General features: G+C 38.0%; 1 protein-coding gene across 9 annotated transcripts in view; it reads left to right on the top strand.

Annotated features, from left to right (window-relative positions):
- Positions 1–20212, top strand: part of tnr (tenascin R (restrictin, janusin)) — a 181968-nt gene that overhangs the window by 13394 nt on the left and 148362 nt on the right. For 6 of the 9 annotated variants that reach the window (XM_055014368.1, XM_055014370.1, XM_055014367.1 and 3 more), the window contains one exon: positions 14309–14451. The exons of the other annotated variants lie outside the window; for them this stretch is intronic. The gene's annotated coding sequence lies outside the window, so the exon portion shown is untranslated. The remainder of the gene's footprint in view (positions 1–14308; positions 14452–20212) is intronic. 9 annotated transcript variants of the gene reach the window in all.

Genomic DNA, 20212 nt, shown 5'->3' with positions numbered 1-20212 from the left:
TTTTCAGGTACTGTGGTTATGGTACCACAGCCTGCCTACCAGAGCAACCACAGTTTGAAAATATGTCAGTTTCCCTGAACAGAACCAGAGTAAAATCGATTGTAGGAAAATATGTGGCTCAGCCATAGCTTATATTACTATTATTTTCTGTGCATAAGCAAAGGTTGAAAGCTTGTATTGCTATTATTTTCTGTGCATAAGCAAAGGTTGGGTGGTTTTGTTCTGAAATTCAGAAGCAAACATTTTGAATTTGATATGCTTCTGAGTTGTTCCTCCAAAGGCTTCTTCATTTCAGCAGCAGCTGACACTCTTGGGTATTTGTAATATTTAGATCCTGATGGAGAAAAACAGGATCTCTCAGAAACAAAGTTTAAGATATTTTAAACTGAGAGCGTTGATGTAAACCTATATAGTGTTGGAAAATATTGAGCAGAGTGCCCTGTTTCATCGTGGACATCATTAACTGAAAACTACCGTATATATCAGGATTTGTAATCAGGGAGAATACTTCAGGTGCCTGTGGATCCTCATACTCGGCAAGTGTGTTGCTTCAGTTGAGAGAATCTTGGGCTCTGCGACAATCCAAAAGTGTATTCCCATGAGGTTGCAAACGCAGAACATTCCTGCAGAGAGCCACCATCCAAACTTGAGCAATTTCACAGTAGTGTTACTAGCAGTTTTTAAAAACCCTTCGTCCGCTGACATGGATCATCGTTAATTATAAATTTGCAGCTGAACTTCAGCTGAGTAAGCCAAGCCTTGAAAAGTGCTTCATGTTAATGTTAAATGGTTAATCATCAAGAGATAGAATGTCAGTCAGTCAGTCAGTCAGTCAGAATGATTGCTAATGTTAATGTTTTTTTTTTTTTTTTTTTTAAATAGAAGTCATCTGATTTTCGTCTGTGGTCGTTCAACTCATACCATTTTTTTCCTATGTTTTTTTGAGAGCTTTTGTGTTCCTGTGCTTTAGCTAATCTAATTGACTTGTTCTTAATGTAACTCATGTTATCAAAAAGTCACAAGGGGGCAGATCTTCTCTCTGAGGATATTCTACAATCCTATTCTGACTATATCAAAAAACTTGTCATATTCAAAGGGAAAAGTTTAATAAGTTGAAATGGTTTTTCATACTGAACTTCTATTGTGTTCATTCTTGTAGACGGTGTACTGCTTTGAGGCCACATGTTTTTGTGACTATATCTGACTCACTCAACTAACAGGTCTAAATGAGTTGCATTTACAAAAGCGAGAACAAGTTTATGAAATCATGAGGTGACATTCTGAAATAATGTACATGCATTTTTTGTAATATTTTACGATTTTGCTTGAAAGGGTAAGATAAAGTTGGATGGAAATTGGATTTCTTTCATAAAATGATTTAGGATTAGAAAATGTGTATGCTCATTCATGGTGGTTATGAATGATAACGTTGAATTTCTGGTGTTCCACACAGAGCTCATTCAATTTTGCAGATCCTTTGGCTCACAAAGTCTTCGGAGTGCTGCCAGAGTTTTAGCCTTGAGAGTTACGACTGACACACACGTTCTGTCGAGTGTCACATCTATGCAAATATAGATCAGATATCAAAAACATCACAGAGATCTTCAAGAACATGTCAGGATAGCTTTTCACAATATTCCTGAGAAGTAAAAGAATTTGACCATATGGTTGAACTCTCTGAATAAAATGTATCTATTTTACCTAAAGAGGACTATTGTAAAGGACAAAAACACTTATGTTGAGTAGTTAGTTTTGGTATGTATCCAGCCATGTTTAGCTTTTCAGTATCTTTCTATTTACCTATTTTTCTTTTCATTAAAACTTAAAAAACTAATAATGAGAATGAGAGTTCTGCTGCTGCACTGAACTGTCAAACACATGTATGAATGAAACAACTTATTCAAGTCTGTCTTTAGAGTATGGAGAGAAATGAGTCTCAGAATGATCATGAATGTGATCTGCAAGTGAAACATTTGATTTACAAATGTGGTGGACTTCTGCTAAGAAATCAAACAGCCTGGACAATGAGCGGAGATAAGGGAGTTTCATTGCGGGACATCCCAGGGGCTTGCTCTGTGAAGTGAATCTTAGATAAATGACCCATTGCAAGCAAAACATGTTTGATTTCCAAAATTATTATATTTATGAGCTCAATATTTTAGATGATGTCAGATGACTTTATGTCTGAAAGGTTGGCACACCGTTCATCTGATAATTTTTTGATAACTGCAGGCCAGTACTGATGTGAACTCCTACAAACAATTGATTGCTACTGTTATTTTATTAAATACTAGTCACTAATGCAGGTTTAAAACCATTGTACAAGGGGTATGTCTGCTCGCTAGCTGTTACCGAACTATGAAAATGAAAATTATCACCAGTTTAACTGGGCTTTCTGATGTCAACTAACATGAGTTTAGTTAAACAGCATAGATGGCGATTAGCTCCTGGTGTTAATTTGTCAGCAGAAAATTTAAAACTCTCAAATGTGAATGGTAAATTCTCTGTTTTATGGGTAAAGGTACATGAGCACAGCATTGGATGTGATACCCTTCTTGCTTGCCTTATCAATTTTTGAGGTATAATGTATTGGAACCACTTTTTCTTTCCCACTGCAATTAGTTTTCCATGTGAAACTCACTTTAATAAATCATACAGTGTTATGCACCAGGGATTTTTATGATTTGCAAAATGAGTTGGCGCTCATCCAAAAAACAGTAGTGACACAAAAAACATTATAAACATGGATCAGCTGTTTTCTGACTCATCTAAGGAAGCTAGTATTGGGCTGTTTTCACTCTGCTCGATTGGATTACACAATCGCAAGGATTTTTTATAGATGAAACTATCCAAACAGTATGTGAAGTCAGAATCAGCTCCAACTCAAGCAGTTCAGTGTTAATATTAATTCAGTAAAAGAACATATGGCAATATAACACTAACAATAGCCACTTTCCCAGTTTGCATGAATTTTGCATATATTTACTTTTACTTAGTTAATTTAGTGTAATATTTGCTAGTATTTCTACAAAGTGGTACTGCTACTTTTTTTTTAAAAGTAAAAGATCTGTAAATAGCTATTCTGTCACTACAAATGTGTTATTGTATTTCAGTAACTCACATATTCATTATACTGACCCTTAAAAAGGACAACAGAATAAATAGAATAAAAACAACAAATGGGCTTTTTCCATGCCGTTGATATTCATGTTTAGAAGCCACACACTCACCGATGTGAGGTTGCACTGAACTATGTTTCAGGTAAAATGATTTATTTTGCTTTCAGTGGTTTTCACTGAAGTGTTTGTGAGCAAATTTCCCCTGTTCACTGCCTTCCTTATAAAGGCCATTGATTGGTTGGATGGATTTTAGGGGCACTCTTTTGTGTGGGCATGATGATTTTTTTTTAACAGGACTGAAAGACTCTGGCAATGTTAATATTTCTCATTACAAAGACTGTCCACCCAGAGAGAGCACACACAATGAACTATTCTTTTCTCATTCTCCCTGTCTGTCTGTCTGTCCCTCACACTTCCGCACATTTTTTCCCTTTTTCTCTTTCTTTGTGACACTTTGCATTCAGTTTTCAGAGCTTTTTATTCAGCTGGCCAAAACTGGCAAAGAACGTTCTAATCAGGCTTGTTGGACACAGATCAGAACAGCTTATTGAAAAATGTTTCACTGGCTTGTTACAATTTGGACAAAAAGCAAAGTTGATTTTTTTTTTAATGTAATAATAAACTTGATCATAAATCTTACAGTGTCAACATAACTTTATCAGTTACAGTTTATTTTCTCATTACTACTTGACACTGTTCAAACAGATCTCTGTTATACAAGCAAAAACTACCTACTGTGGCAAGCAACAAAAGCAACAAAAACTAGTTTGAAAGGAAATATGTGTCCTGTATCTTAGCTTTTTACCAAAAATTATTTCATGATTACTGTTGTAAACAATAAAATATTCAACATTAGTTTTTCCCCAGCATTTCCATCACCCTTCTCTGCAGTAAAGTTAGTTGGTTTGTAAAATTTACACCCTACTAAGCTGTTATCCTGCGTTAAAAGAGGTATAAAAAGGTCAGTGATTTGACTGTCTGATTTAAATGCTAGTGAACTTGGGAACTTTGATCATCATTTGGTGTTGTGGTCAAAAGTTGGTTTTACTTAAATGTGTGGGACACTGAAAGCATCTTTTGGTCATGTCAAACCAAGTCGTCTTTACTTGTATGATACATTTAACACAGCCATTTAGCCAAAGTGCTTCTCAGTAGATCAGAAGACTGACATTAGAGGTTTGCCCAACATGTTTAAGTACAGAGGTTAACACACTACAGTATTATTTATAATGTGAATATACCCAGCAATATATAAATCTTAATGAGTAGTTTGAATATTAGGGTTACAATACTACAAATACATAAATTACAAATTTGTCTAGCTTAATTGAATGTCAAGGCTATGACCCCACAGTATTATTAGTTATGGAGATTAACCTGATTAATTTTAAACTAAAGTTAAGACCCTGCACAAGTATTCATTGAAAACCGTAGAAGTCCAAGGACTATGAGCAAACATTTTTGTGGCAGTGGAGAGGAAGGACTCCTTTTTAACAGAAAAGACCTCTGGGCTCAGGGAAGGCACCCATCTGCCCTGACTGGTTGGGGTGAAGGTAAAGGGCAGAGAGAAAGGGATAGCGGAGACGAACGGACATCTAACAAGAGAGCGTGAATGCTGAATTGATTGGTGGAACAAATAGACCACACATCAGATACACAGCCAGAAATATCATCAGAGAGGTACAGGGAGATGGAGCTTTGTTGTTCAATATATTAATTGTTGTCATTAACTAATGTTATAAAGATGTACATTGCTGTGGTTATGTGAACATAGTTGGTTGTAGCAAATAACAAATTTAAGCATATGGTCGAAGAGTTGCTGTGTATGCCTCCACATACGCATTTTAGTCTGTTTTTCCTGCCCTGTACAAACGATTGCAAGCAGCACTTCTTCATAATTTTTTAGCTGCATCAGCAGCTGTGTTCTCCACAGATTTTTAAAATATTTTTTTCTAATTGACAATATGCCAAGAAGAATAATGGCTAATGAGCCACTCTTATTGTTTAATGTACACATTTTAAAACAAACAGCAGTTGCAATTTTCTGGCATTTTCTAGCAGTTTTCTTTTTTTTTTGGTCTGCTGTACTGAAAGTGTATTGAACTGCAACACCATAACCAAAATAGACATTCTACACTGTGGACTTTGCGTATCGTTTCACCCTTTCTGATCCCTGGTCAATGTGCCGCCTAGCACTCTTCTGTTAACCGTAACTGTGAGGGACTTTCTCAGTGTACTTGCTATTTACTTTTAAATGTGAAGCCTAGATTTTGCTTGATGGCATCCCATTTAAAGTCTTACAATGGTATACTTTTCCTTTTGCTGCAAAATCGTTATTGGTGCCGTTATAGTCATTTTCCCCACTCCTTCTAAATGGGCATCGTCAGATTGTGTCAAAGTGTTTTAGAGAGTGAAGCGAGACCAAACTGTCCTGAGGCATAAAAAAGACTGTAATTCAAAGCTGATCGCACGACTGAAATCCAGAAACATCCCTCGTTAAAACTACCCTCATTATCACTGCAGGCTTTATCTCTGACATTAAATGCAGGCAAAGAACTGTGATCATGACTTTCTATAAGACACCTTTTTCCTACTCCTCTACAGTTCTTTCCTTAAAACAGTAGGCTGTACTCTCTTGTAGGTGAAATGAGAAGTAGTGAGCAATGCTAAAAAAAAAAATTCTACAGCACATTTTACACGTTAGACAGTGACCACCAACTTTTATGAAAGAGATCATCTTGTTTTCTCTCTTTTCTGTGAAGCACAAAACAGTTTTGACATCTGATGTATTCTGTGGTTCTGTCATATGAGCGCTAATATCTACCACTATGAATCAAGGTACATTGAATGTTTCATTAGTGTATATCAACAGACAAGTGTACTTGTTTTTGGTATTTTAAATCAGTCCCTTGCACTAAATTTAAACCTCTGTAGAAAGACTTTTCTGTAGCACCAAAAACAGCTAAAATATTTAGTTTTGAGAAACATTTCACTGATGTCTTGGCATGGCTGGTTTGGTAATGACCAGTAGTGTCACAAATTAATTATCTATTTTCATCCCATGGTTTCATTTTTGTTTCCTTATGCACTAAGTGAAAATGCTGCAGCAACTGCAGATAAGTAGTTCTGTCAAAAGAGAGAGCTGTATTCTACGATAAGGCAGAGAACTATCATATCCAACAAACCATCTTTTTGCCTTATCTCCACTCTTTTGAGTCGCTTGTTATTTGAATTGGAGTGAATGATGGACACAAAAACAAAAATGCTGTCATTGTAAGTTGACAACAAAAGCATTGCATGGTGGGAGAGAGAAATATCCCATCTCAAACAATGGGACAAGGTGGTTAATTACCTGATTCATTTCTAATTAGCGGCATGAGCAGTGCAGGGAATGCAGCAGAACTGGGAGGGTTGCTATTGTTAGCTGGATGGATTTTCTGTTTTGCTGTGTGCTGCTGCTGAGATAGGCCCCATGCCTAGAAACAGCAGTGGTTTTGCATCTAGCTGAACCATCCGTGGTCACTCAGAGGAAAGTAATGCCAGAAAAAATGCTGAATAAATAGGTGTTTGGCTGGCACAGTGAAGTGCTATTCTTACAAAGCAATGAACAGCACACCAAAGGGGATAAGAAAACATGACAGTGGTCATTACCTGCTGACCACTTGAAGTCTGAAGGTGTCACCGAATGCTAATGTTCTCTGTCACACAGGTGCAACATATATACGCCACGCACATCTGAGTATTACACATTAGTAGGATTGTAGAATTTTACATCCATACGTTCTACAAATATCACGTCCTATTTTATCCAGCTGTGTCATGCTGTATTAGCTCATGAATATGTTTTCTAAAGTGGACCAAATATTCCCTTACTTCAGAGTCTGGCTTTACACGTGAAATCCAAACTACACCAGCTGGTTGCCACAGGCATGTGTGAGACGAGTGCATGGAAGCGGGAAACCATGAAACAAATTGGATAAATGTTATTTCTGGAGGAATGTTTAAATGGGATGCAGGAATCTTATTGAGCCAGTCATGCTTGAAATTGGGTGAAATCACACATTAACAGAACATGAAAAATTCTGCATTCACCTTTTGTTAACTCGGGCGCTCTTGCTTTTGTCTCCCATGCAGTTTTTAGTATGTCAGACTTATTTTTATTGGAGGTGGATCATACATGACACACACAGGTGAAGACTGATAAGCAGAGAACAACGCAGTTTTTGTCTCCGTGTTGCGCCCTTCATGCTAGTTCACTCAAAACTAATTCAAAGGTCACTGATTTTGCCCAAACTCACTGTAATTTTCAATACGACTGCTCAAAGGTGCAATAACAGAGTATTGAAACCTACTGGCGTGTGGAGGCCTTAGCAGACAAGAATGTGTGTGGCTGAGTGTGTATGTGCATCCTGTTGTTTTTATGGTAGCAAAGCCTCCTTCCTACAAATCACCTGCCAGGGAGTATTGTGTTTGACTCCCTCTTTAGGGACACTTTAGGTGGATTTGATTTGCTCTGGCTGATTCAATAGAGTCAAATTGAGCACTTAAAGAGATATCATCCATTCAAACGAAATGTTCACAGTGATCTTGAGAGTGACTTCAGTGTTCAAAATGAGAGTTTAGAATTAATTTCACATATTGTTAGACAGGCTGCTTCAACCTACTTTAACTTGTGGATTGTAAGTTGTTGAATAAAAAAGGAATCAAATAAAAACAGAATTAATTTACAAGCATGTCATGAATTTTAATTGGCATGGTATTTAAAGATTTTTTTTCTGACTTTCTCCTTGTTTTCTCACTATCTCCTTTCTTCTCCTCGTGTCTCCAGTTCCTATGTGGTGAACTTAAGTTGTAAAAAGACAGCCTTGGATAAAGAGATGCCTTTTCCATTCTGTATCTTTTATATGCTATTTGCACTTTATCGCCACCACAACTGTTCAGAGATATGATTCATACCAAGTCTGTCGTCAAAGATAATTTCAGAGTTTATATGTTGTGTGAAGTTGGGGATGAATTAATTGTAAGACCTGAAAACTATCTGTAATAACACAGCAAGTGTAACCAATAAAAGTTACAAATAAATGGTTTTACACTTCAGCTTTTATCAATCCAATTTTTTACATAACACCCAGTTTAAAATATATTCACAACACATGGTGATAGTCCATGAAGGAGCGCTTGAACTCACCTGACAGGACTGTGGGGCACATTCGAGGTAAAAGGTTGGAGTGGCTTTATGTCTATTGCAGTGCTGGTTGCTGGGATAGTCGAGTAGTCTTGCGTAGCTTGGCAACAGGGAAGTCTGTGCTGGTTTCAAGCCCAACATTGTAGTGGGTTCTCCATGGTTAGGATATGTGGTGTGAGAAAAGAATCACCAACTTCTTGGGCTGTGGTGGAGTAGTGTTCTGCTTTCCTTTCACTTTTTTTTTTTGGACTAAAAAGTTGCTCAAATTCTTGTTCGTCTGGCTTTTCTCTCAGTTCCTGGCTCACATTTGTCAGCAACTGTGTCCTTGTTTTGGACAGCCTCCCCTCAGATTAACATTAATCACTATAAGTTTACAATTACTGTGCATATTATGACATAAAGCAGTAGAGGATAATTTTAAATCGATTAGGCCAGCTTGAGTGGACCCAACTGTTGCTGTCAGCGACTCTCCCTCATTTTTTAGCAGGCTATTTAGGATGCAGATGCAGCCTTTTTTTGGTTTTTAAACTCTACAGGTTATACTGAAAATGTTTGAACTGGGATCTAGCACATGCACTGGGAACTGATCTGTCGCATCATCAAACTGCAGTGTTTGAACCGTGTTTCCGACTGCCATTGCACTTTGTTTTTGAAGGAGTGTATAGCTGCTTAGTCAAATGTTTCAACGTGCAGAGTGGTGCTGATCAAACTGGAAATCACTGGATAGATGAAAGACAACCTCATAATGTTTGCTGATTTAATGTTTGTTTATTTTTCTATGTAACTATGTAAAGTGTGTGAGTATTTTGAAAAGTGCTATAAAAATAAAATGTATTGTTATTATTGTTATTATTATTGTTATTATTTTTAACTCACCACACATGGTTTGGCTAAAGTTTCAGCACTGGAATCTGCCATCACTTTTCCCATGTTTGGAGACTGTATTATCCTTGAGCACAGATTGCACCTCTTTGCTGCGTCAATAGCCTTCACTAGTTCAGGTAAGACTAAACCCGTCTTTATTTCCAGCTGTGGAGTGTGCCTAGTGCATCCTAAATCTTTTGGAAACATTGAGCTCCACGGTTAAGCTAACATTACTGGCATTGTCATAAAAAATCCAAAACAGCAGCATGCCCCATTTCTTGATAAACTCAGACAGATGATCAGCAGTATATCTCCCTGGCAACATAGATGCACACAGCTCTCAACCTCCAACGTCCATGTGTTGGTGATGTAGTGAGCAGTTCCATAATGTATGGGTAACTCTTGAACACTCTTGACTTTTATTCTATTCACAATATTCTCTGCAGTAGTGTGTATTCATATTCAGAAGTATGTAAGCTCAAAAGTATTCAATATTTCTCTTTAGCCTTCCCATGTACAGCAGCTAACAGTGTAGAAAATGGAAAATTAGTGAGTTGCAGCCTTATTTTCTCTGTTTTTGTGATCGGTGAAGTCACTAATTTTTATGATGTCAAGAGGATGTAAAACATACCTCAACTAGTGTTAGCTGATGCCTTTGTAGATAAGTATACATGGCACCTGTTTGTTGTATTTTTGCATATTTTGCCAGTAACAGTAGTACAGATTTAGTCTTTAGTGAAGTGTTTTCACACGCACTTCATGAACTGCTGCTGATTTGCTACAATGACCCATCAAGTGGCCTTCTTTGTCTACTCTGATGTGTCCATGTCATTAGTATAATAATCCTGTGATTAGTGACTAGTGGATGTCAACCCTAGAGTGCATTACAGAACAATAAGTCAATAAGTCGACCAATTTGTAAAACCCCTAGTTGTGGGTACCATCTTGTTTATATTTCTGTAACATGCATAACCTTCACTGTGCACACTAGGGATGTCCCAATCTGGGTCAATTAGGGCAACTTTTCACTCATCAGTATCAGCACGAAAGTAAGCCCAGTCCTTTGTTTACCTTTACTTATGTCTGCTGACACACACATGTTGTAAATGGGAATAATTGTCTTAATAAATGCAGCACCGTCTTTCATAAATCAATGAATTTATAATACAAATTGAGACCAGAGGATATTTTTCTTGTGTTCATATTTCTGTGTTTTAGCCAAGAGCTTGTGACATAGGCTGCAAAAGCGACTGTTACATATGTTGCTAGGATATAAAATTGCTGTCCTTGTGGTTCCGGGTTTATTTAATCCATATTAATTTGCCGGAGGTCATAAGCGTAAACTTTGTCATGGTGCTCCTTTACCTGCTAAACCCAAAATGCTCTCTGCTTGCCAACATGGAACTGCCTGCCTCCTTTACTTCAGCGTTACAGTACAGTCTTAAACAGCAAAAAGCTCTACCCCGGTGGTCTAGAAAAATGTTATCAGATTTGGACTCGGCATCAGCAGATGCTAAATATTAAATGGCATGCTTCAGGTTGGTGGCAAAAAAAATCTTAATCGGTACATCCATGGCATGCGTTATTTGTAATGTAGTCATCACATAAATATCGACAGACATGTTTTCACAATGGAGGTGAGGAATTTAAATTGATAGTGCATTAAATGTCAGATGTGAGTTGATAAAAAATATTAACAGCTATTGAAATAGGCACATAATACAACACAATGGAAACAAATGACTGCATACTGAAATAACAAGAAGCTGAAAATATTCCAAGAGACAAAGTTAAATACCACAAACACCAAAATAATTATTTGCAGCTCAGTCTTGTCAGAAACATGTCGATAATTGCTTCATGTTTTGTTTCAATCCCGCTCTGCTAATACGCAAACCTGAGGCGACCTGTTAATACTGGTGACCGTGAACACTAATTTCCTTGTTCTTGTGTGCCATTTGGCTGCTAGTTATCCCCAGTGTTAGTCACACAGACAGCATCTGTCCTCATTCTTTTTCTCACACCCTCTTTTCTCATTGAATCTTTAACTCCTTGCCTTCCTGTGCCTCTCTCCACTTGTCTGGCGCCTTCCTTCACACTGTGTCACAATTACTTCTCTGCTCAGACAGACAGGCGGGCCCATCCAACTACCATCCAAAAACTCGAGACGCCTCATCCTGACAACTGAAGTTGTTTGGTTCCACTTTGGCTGAGACCAATCGCTTCATTCAGTGCTTGTGTGTTCATATTTTATGGCTTTGTTTGACCAATGTGGCTCTTGTGCAGCACAATGGAGACCTGGGGCGGGAGTTGTAAAGTTCACACAGTTCGCCCCTCTCTGCCCGAGTCCTTTCTAGCTGCCGAGCTTGATTCTTTCCCTTGTTCACTGTCTTCTTCTCCCAGACACCCACACTCTATTTTTGCCAGAGATTCATCCACAATTGTCCAGCGCCAGACATAATTCAAAAACAGACAAGAACTCCTTGTTCACTGTTCCATATCAGTCAATTACTGGGTCTGCATTTATTTGTGTGTGTGTGTGTGTGTGTGTGTGTGTGTGTGTGTGTGTGTGTGTGTGTGTGTGTGTCTGTGTGTGTTTGGGGGCCTTGGCGATCTCTCTGAATGTGTGTAAGTGTGCCAAAATGAGGGACAGTGTGGTGAATGTGTGTGTATGTGTGTGTGGGGGGTGTCATTCCTGCCTGTGTTAACCAACAAATCATCAGTGTCCTAATTTTTGTGTTGCTTAGAGGCTTGTTTCCAGTTTATAGACAGATCTGACAGTGATCAATAAGCTGCTGTCTCCGTGTGGGTTTGTATGTGTGTATCACACTGTGTTTGCATGCGTGTATGTGTGTTTGTGGATCATTAAGCTCCTCTGGGGATGACACTGTTCTGTTTTCATTTGGCAGACATCAGGGAACGGGATAGTCATGTCATTGAAACAACTGAGTCTTCACACTGATAGATAATCAAAATGTATTGCAGAGCCGGATAGATAGCATGGCATTACATGGCAGCCCTCTGAAGTGGGTTGACGGGTTTCTTAGGTGTTCCACTGAGAAGCTTCAAGGCATGCTGAATCATTAATTAGCCTTCCTCTTTCATTAAGCGCTTTATTCCAGCCCCCATAATGTCTCCTCTAGTCTGCTGTGATGTTTACTTCTTAATCTGAGTAATTCTCAGTCATATTTCCAGTCCAGCCCAAATCTGCGTGTAGCTGAATACAAATTTGGGGAAAATCTAAGCTGGTATAAGCCTTCAAGGTCTTTGAGAGCCAAGCTATTAGGTCCTATCAGTTTTTTTCCTGAATATTTCTATGGTTACAGCATACAGTTATTTCCATTGTTTATTAATCTGCTGATTGTTATTTCTATAAAATCCAAGCATAATGGCTAAACAATAAAATCCTGATTTGCTTTCAGTTGGTTGCCGATCCACCATTTCAATAAATTTTCTTTTCCTGCAAAATGTGGAGCTGCATAAACATAACTTAGCATCCTATTTATGCTTAAAGCACATGATAAGGTTGTGCGATATGTTCGAAGGGACTAACACCCAAAAGCCAAACTGACCATTAAGTGTCTCTTCCTACTAATTCGTCATTCCACAACACACAGTAGCTCATGTAATGCAACCAATAAATGTCCTATTTTAATACAGACTTACCTTCATACTGGGATAAACAGAAGCAATCATGCATTTCCTTGAGTTTATTCATGTTGGATTTGGAGTTCACTCCCGGGTTTCATTGAATTTTGGAGACATGGTTTTGAAATGATGCTTCAAGCCAAATGGTGCTCCAAACCAGAGGGATTTATTACTTGAAAAAAAAATCTGTGCTAGTTGTGTGTGGCTCATGGCTTTCTTTTTGTTTTGTTTTTTTTTTTAATCACAGAACATCTGCTGTCTGTCCACTCAGCCCCTTTCTGGCGTATTGCTACTGATTTTTGGTTGCTGTATGCTCTGAATCTTAAGCCAAGTTGTGTTTTCTCATTTGTCAGCCATCTTCATGTTTGTCCCTCTGATTTGCACCTTTGTTCAAATGCAAATTGATTGTTTTTTATTTTTGTCAGTACACATTAGGCTAGCCAGCGTGGAATGCTGCAGTAGCTAAACCATAGTGCTATCAGTGCATGAATTTGGTGTTGTCAGAATTGTGACAGTTTCCAGCTCATTAGCGATTTGATTCATTTAACTAAAAGCTCAAATAATATGTCAAATATATTTATCCAATGCACTACTCTAATAATGTAGCTTGCAGTATAGTGCATTGGACAAATATAAACAATATATTTTTAATCACCCTAAATTATCCTAGAGAGCATTATTTATTTACTTGTCCAGCAGCTCTATTACCAATACATTGCCTCAGAGGGTGGCCAAATGTGACAACCAAGAAGTTAGAGAAGGAAATTATTAGCTGGTATGTGAACCAGCAATTAAAGCTTGAGCCTTGCAAACTGTGCAATGAGTAATGCTGCTGTAAATGTATAAACAAGTGAGGATAGCATATGTTGGTCAGAGTGCACAGCCATCCACACAGTTTCATTCTAGTTCTTAAACATGATTTATAATTTGATGTTTTTTCTGCACCAATTGATTGGACAGCAACCACTATTGCCTTCTTTTGGTGAAAAACACAAATCTATGCATAATGTGTCACTCTGACTGCAAGTTCAGCACAGCTTTGAATCGTACTTTACAGGTTAATTATTGACTGAGTTGAATTTTCTAGGAGGCAGACCATTAAATTAGCAAACTAAAATGAGAAAAAATTGGCCAAATAATTGCCCAGAAAAACAACCAGCAATGGTCTGAGAGCCATTATATTTGTCTAATCGTTATTCCAAACTGCTCTGGACTGCTTCAGCTAAATAGAGGACACTTCTAATAAAGAATATCTGCTTAGCTTTCAGGGAGGGCCGGTGATGGTCACACACATGCACTAAATATTAAAATATTTGGCTGCAAGACTAAAATATGCATCAATCTCATATAATGTTGACTCCCCTTTTGTGGAGTTAAACAATGAGAACAAATGCAGACAAAAAAAAAAAAAAAAAAATAGAGGACACTTACTTTCTTAGATGGAATGCAACAGTCAGTGCACTAGTCTTTCTTCTCTATCTTCTTCTTCCAGACAGGTAGAGCCAGACAGAACAAAGCAGAATCCACACATTGTTCAGGTGATTCTGGGACTCTGAGGACTTCATCTGTTGTGACCAGAGATGATGCCCTGTATAAGTGACTGAGAGCCAGCTGTCTCCCTGGAATCACAACCTGGTAGGTGTGCATCATGAACACAAGGCAGCCAATGAAGTCTCAGGGTTGCGTGTTGTAGTAACTCACTATTAACTAACAGTGAACATTTAAAAAAAAAAAAGAAAAGATTATTGATTCCATTTTTAATTGTATTGGTTTTAGAGTCCTTTGTAACGTTATTGCATCAGGTTCCTTGAACTGAGGTGATACATGGTGAGCAAAAGAAGGCCAGGTTAAAACCCAAAGGTGTATAACTATGACATGTAACTTTGCAAAGCAGCAGCTTGACACAGCTGAAAAGTTGATAAATATGTGGCATTTATTTATTTTTTTGCCCAATAAATGACTGAAAGGGTTATAAGTTGCATTTCATTCAACATAGACAAACTGATTACCAAGATAGTTATTTAATAAATTAATGTTAGTTATGTAAATTAGATTTAAGTCTGACCACAGTATTTTGTATGTGCCATTTGCAACAAAAAACAAGCACACATCTGAAAAAGGGCATTCTGCCCTCTTTTTCTTTATTAGAATAAATGTGATTATTCCACATTCCAATTCCTATTAGCCAAGGATTTGTAATTATTCAGTAGCCAGATATTTATTTAATTGTTTATTTGTCATTGAATACTATCCAAAGCCAAGTTCTTGGGATAATTTACAAAGAGCAATTACTGCTGTCAAAAAGTGATTTGTTGTGACATTGAGAAAAGGAACTTTCATACAAATATATAAGGAGTATTTCAAGAACGGTGATGAAAAGAATTCAGAGGGTTGTCTTTACAGATTGTTGGGTGTGTTGCCTGAGGTCTCTGGTTGCCTTTCAGAAATAGACTAAGTTCAAAGCCCTTTTGTTCCTATTTAGCTTTTTAGTAGGTCCTTACTCAAAAGAACATATTTAATTAGTTAGAGAACAGAGAAGAGCTCGGAGAAAGAATTTTCTCCTGGGCTTCTTTGTACTAGAGCTACCCTCCTCTGATTCCTCTTCAAAAACTAAAAACGTGAGGAAGTGGAGAGACAATCAGATTCAGAAATAACCTAATCAGTGGAGTTTGGCCTGGCAGCACTTCCCCAGGCAGAGACATGGGCAGGTGGCTGTCTGACAACCATTGGCATTCTCTCCACCAAAGTGTGCGACTCAGATCCACTCAGCAGTATACTGCTGGGAATGGGATTAAACCAGGTTAGCTAAGGCCAGAACACCATCTCCTTGATGAGAAAAAATGACACTATTATTGACACATCTCTAACCAACTCTAGATTTATAGCACACACTTTGCATATCACAGGAGGTGGCGCTGGCTCTCCTGTCATGATTGTCATTGGTGGATGGGGATTGATTTACTCTCTGTCGTTGCAGCAAACAGTCCCAACAACAGTTTTATCCACCTGCAGTTTTCCGTGACATGAAAGTTCATTTAGTCTTTTTTAAAACAGATAAATGTGACTCCTCATTAGTTTGCAACGGACACAATTATTTGGAAAACTCCATGTGCTCTAAAAATATCTAACTTGCAATTATAATATTAATTGAAAATTTTCAATGAAAAAATAACAACACAATCATATAGAAAAGGGAGCAGCGCATCCAATTCTTGTCTCATAGTTCCTTAATTAAAGGACTGTAGTCGAGGAGCGATGCATTGTCCAAAAAGCCAAAGCCCATTATGCAGCTGCATTCATTTCATAATTATGCCCATCTCTGCTAATCCATGCTAAACTCATTTCAATAAGTCGAGTTCCAGTTGAATAAATGCCTGAATGTTTCTCTTAATTCATTACTCTGACTTAGTTGACATTTTGTAAATTCATGCTATAGAGATATAAATTATTACCATTATAAAGTTGCTTATTCTAATTTATGGTGACTATGGAGATAAAATGCTGTTTTGAACACTAAGGTTGACTTATTGTGAAAAATGCAAAAAAAAAAAAAAAAAAAAAATGCAACGTGCTTGTTTCAGAATTATCCTTATTTCATTTGTGTACCATACAATGTATTTATCATCTTAACATATTTTCGGCTCGGGGTCAATAGGGTGACAATAAGTACATTCGAATAAGTTAATATGCAAATATATACTATTTTGCATGTGTTTGTTTTTTGCATGCACAGATTTGACACATATCTGATAGGATAAGAGATGACAAGAAACAGACCAAGGGAAATCAATAGAAGGGAAAAAATATACCATCAGGCATGTTCAGAGATGAACAGGTACACAGCGAGACACAGCTCCAAATGTCAGGACCTGTGCAAAAAGCAGAGAGAGAGAGAGCCTTTCTGACCCTGGTCAGTACCCTATTGATAGTGTTGCCATGGGAACAGGTGTCAGAGCCCAGATGAAGGGCGCTGGAGGTTGAAAATTGTGTGTTGCTGTGTGCGTGTGAGAGAGTGTCAGTGTGGTCATTTGTCATAACCGGTTTTGTGGTGCTCACCCATACATGCATGCAAGTGCACTCTCACAAGCTGCTGCTGCTTGAGCAGCATACTGTTGTATCCATGAGTAAGGTTTTCCTGCAAATTCAAAGTAGAGATACAGTAAGCAAGGGAAGCTGGTGCTAAAAAAATATCTGCTGTAGAGTTTTGGAGGGAGGACAATCAAACTGAAAATTTATTTGACTAACTAGTCATGTGACAGATGATGGTACCAGCAGAGTATGCTGAAGTACCACAGTTTAGCTCCGCAAACACTGTTAAAGCACGAAATGTGGTGCCAGTGATCAGTAAATTTGAGTATGATGTAGTTTTATTAGCTGTTCTAATCTTAAAAAAGATAAAACCAAATTATCTCTCATTTCAGCAGCATTACTGACCTGAAACTGCGTGCTTTCATTTGAACTGGCCTCTCCTGCAATTTCGGCAGACTAACAAGCTGCTGAGTGGGAGCAACAATCAGGCATCGGTCGACGGTAAAATCATTATGTCACGCATGCACTTTATTTGTGTGAATGTAGTTAAACTTTTTTGAAAACTTGTTGAAGAAAAAGACGCTTGGAATGATTCAAAAATAGTGTCATTGCATGCAGTGTTTGTTCCATCATGCTGTCAGCCTGTGACTGACAGTTCACTGGGTGTAGTATGTTAATCACTGTAAACACAAGACTGTTTATCTTGGTAATGTACCCACGATGAAAAAAATGTACAAAAAAACTTGTGGCTCATCCATGCCCCATGACTCCCTCAAACTCTGTGCTCAACTGTGTCACGTGTGCTACAGGCTGCTTCTGATTGTACAGGTATGACCTGTGAGCTAGCTTAAAATGTGGGGACCTCCTCATTCTCTTTTTAAAATATGTAGATTAATAAACCGCCAGGATAGACTCAAATCCTCAGTTTAAAGTACTTTAAAATTTCGTTCACAAGAAATTGCACTGCATTTCTGTATTGGTGTTTCTGTTGACTGCACCACTGCTTTGCCTCACGTTCTGTCTTGACACCTTATTAGAGCACCTACTGCAATGGTTAGAAGTTTAACTTGTTCAATGACCACCTATGATTAACATTTCACTTGAAATAGGCTATTTGATAACAAACATATACACACCTCATACTGCTGAGGGTTTTTGGGGAGCTTGAGCTTTTCCCAGCAGACACTGGCTGAGCGGCGGGATACACCCTGGACTGGTTACCAGTTAATTGCAGGAACACAGAAACAGACAGCCACGCACACTCAGACTTAAGGCCAATTAAGAATCACCACTTAACCTCACATGCATGGCTTCAGACTATAGGAGGCAGCCAGAAAAAGCACACATACACACAGGGAGAACATTAAAACTCCACACAGCCGATCACTGACTTCACACCTTCTTGTTGTGAGGTTACAGGTTAATTACTGCACCACCATGCTGCTCTATTTATGTGCTCATGCAAACAGTAACATAAGGGACTTGAGATCATCTGCTAAAAAGCATTGCATTTAACAGCTGTGTGTACCAGAATTATCGTAACTTTCTAAAATAAATTAAATGCAAATGTTGATAAAACATGATTGTTAAAGAAGATTAAGAAGACTGTGCTGTTCCTTTGCGTCATGCTATATGTTTCTTAAATGCTCAGATTTGTCCACAGTATCCAGACATCCAGAAAGGGCAGCTCATCTCAAGCATCCATGAAATAACCAAAAACCAGTCTCAAAACTTGACTCCAGGCGAGGAAGTGGATGAAAAAAAATAACACACACACACACACACACGAATTTAAATGAGGTTCTGTTCCAGAAATATCGGCCAAATCATGTAACAAATCGGACACTGCCAAGTCGTCTCGGCAGATCCAACTGGCCCTTTCCTAAAGCTCAACTCTGTGACACCGACAGTGTGCCCAGATCTCCTCTCTCTCTGTCTTCTCTCTGGGACTTGAGCTGGGAAAAAGACTCCACCACCTACTGATGCTGTTACTGCAGGGTCAAAGCAGAGATAGTTTAGGTTACCCAGTGGTCATAAACCGAATCACAGCAGGAGGGTTAAGTGGAAAGGTTGTGGCCCCATGAGATAGAGGAAAGTTGAATACAGTTCAGTGACCAAGCCTGCAGTTAGAAATCAGCCTGGTGCTGATGCACAAAGTCAAGTCAAGCTGCAAGACATAGAAACTTTACAGACAAACTTCAAACACTTCAAGTTTTTGATGTAAACTTGAGTGAGTTACTAACATTTTAGTATCCAGTTTGGTTCCGTATTAGTTGTTAGATCTGAATAAAAGCTGCACAACTTTTGAAATGTGTATCAGAATGGACACTCATCTACATACCCAGTTGCAAAAAAAAAAAGAAAACCAGAATTTGGGCATAATGAGCTCAAAGTGCTTGGGGCTCCCTATGATTCCTTATGTGTGTAGTTTTGAAATTTAATTGGAGCATGAATTTTTTCATTGCTTCTGTTTTCTGCCTGATTAGACATCAACACTATGTAAATATTTTCATTGGTACAGCACAAATTAGATCTACCTCAGCATAAACAAACAAAATGTAAACTTGTTTTCACTCCTGTTCTGAAATCTTACAACACCCAAATTTACTGATTTTATCAAATTGTACATTTTTAAATATGCTTAGGGTGTACAAATTTAAAATAATTTGATTAGAAAATTACTTGAACTGCAAACTTGGACAATCTTTTAGCCAAGTAGCAGCATCAAAAATGCATATTTGTTAATGTATTTTTTCAGCACTGCCTGCATGAAAATCCAGGTGGTGGCAGCATCATATTTGATTTATAATTGTTGCCTGCTAAATGGAAACAAATTATTGAGTCTCAAAGGAGCCTTCAAGTGTCTTGCAAGATTTGTGAAATATGTCAAAGGGAAATGATTTCGTGAATCTGTAAGAGGCTGAGTCTGTCTTGACATCTGCAATAATGTTGATAAAAGTGATAGCCTTGTGCTTTCTCAGAGGGTTATGCAATCAGAAAACGTTACAGTTAAGTTATAGACATTTAGAGGAAAGCTTCATTAAATACAGAATATGGAGTGTTACTATTATGTATTCTTGTCTGGTTTGGCAGTGTTCAGCCAGCATTACACAAGTATTTACGACGTGTATTTTATCCCAACAATGTTAGAAAAAACATTGTAAAGTACAGCTGGATGGAGTCATTGAAATGAGCTATGCTTGCTATCTGGATGGTGCCCTGTCTCTTTATGACTCTTTGGGTGATGGTGTCAGCCCCCAGTGAAAAATGGTAGCTCTCAAAACCGTATCATCATGTTCAACAGGTAAATCATTCCACCCGAGCAGTTCCATTTTGTCAGTCTGCCCAAGGGGGGTGTTTGATATGA

The sequence above is a fragment of the Amphiprion ocellaris genome, chromosome 10 (assembly GCF_022539595.1).
Source record: "Amphiprion ocellaris isolate individual 3 ecotype Okinawa chromosome 10, ASM2253959v1, whole genome shotgun sequence".
NCBI lineage: Eukaryota > Metazoa > Chordata > Actinopteri > Pomacentridae > Amphiprion > Amphiprion ocellaris.
Note: the sequence above shows the minus strand (reverse complement) of the source record. Positions and strands in the feature narration are given on the sequence as shown.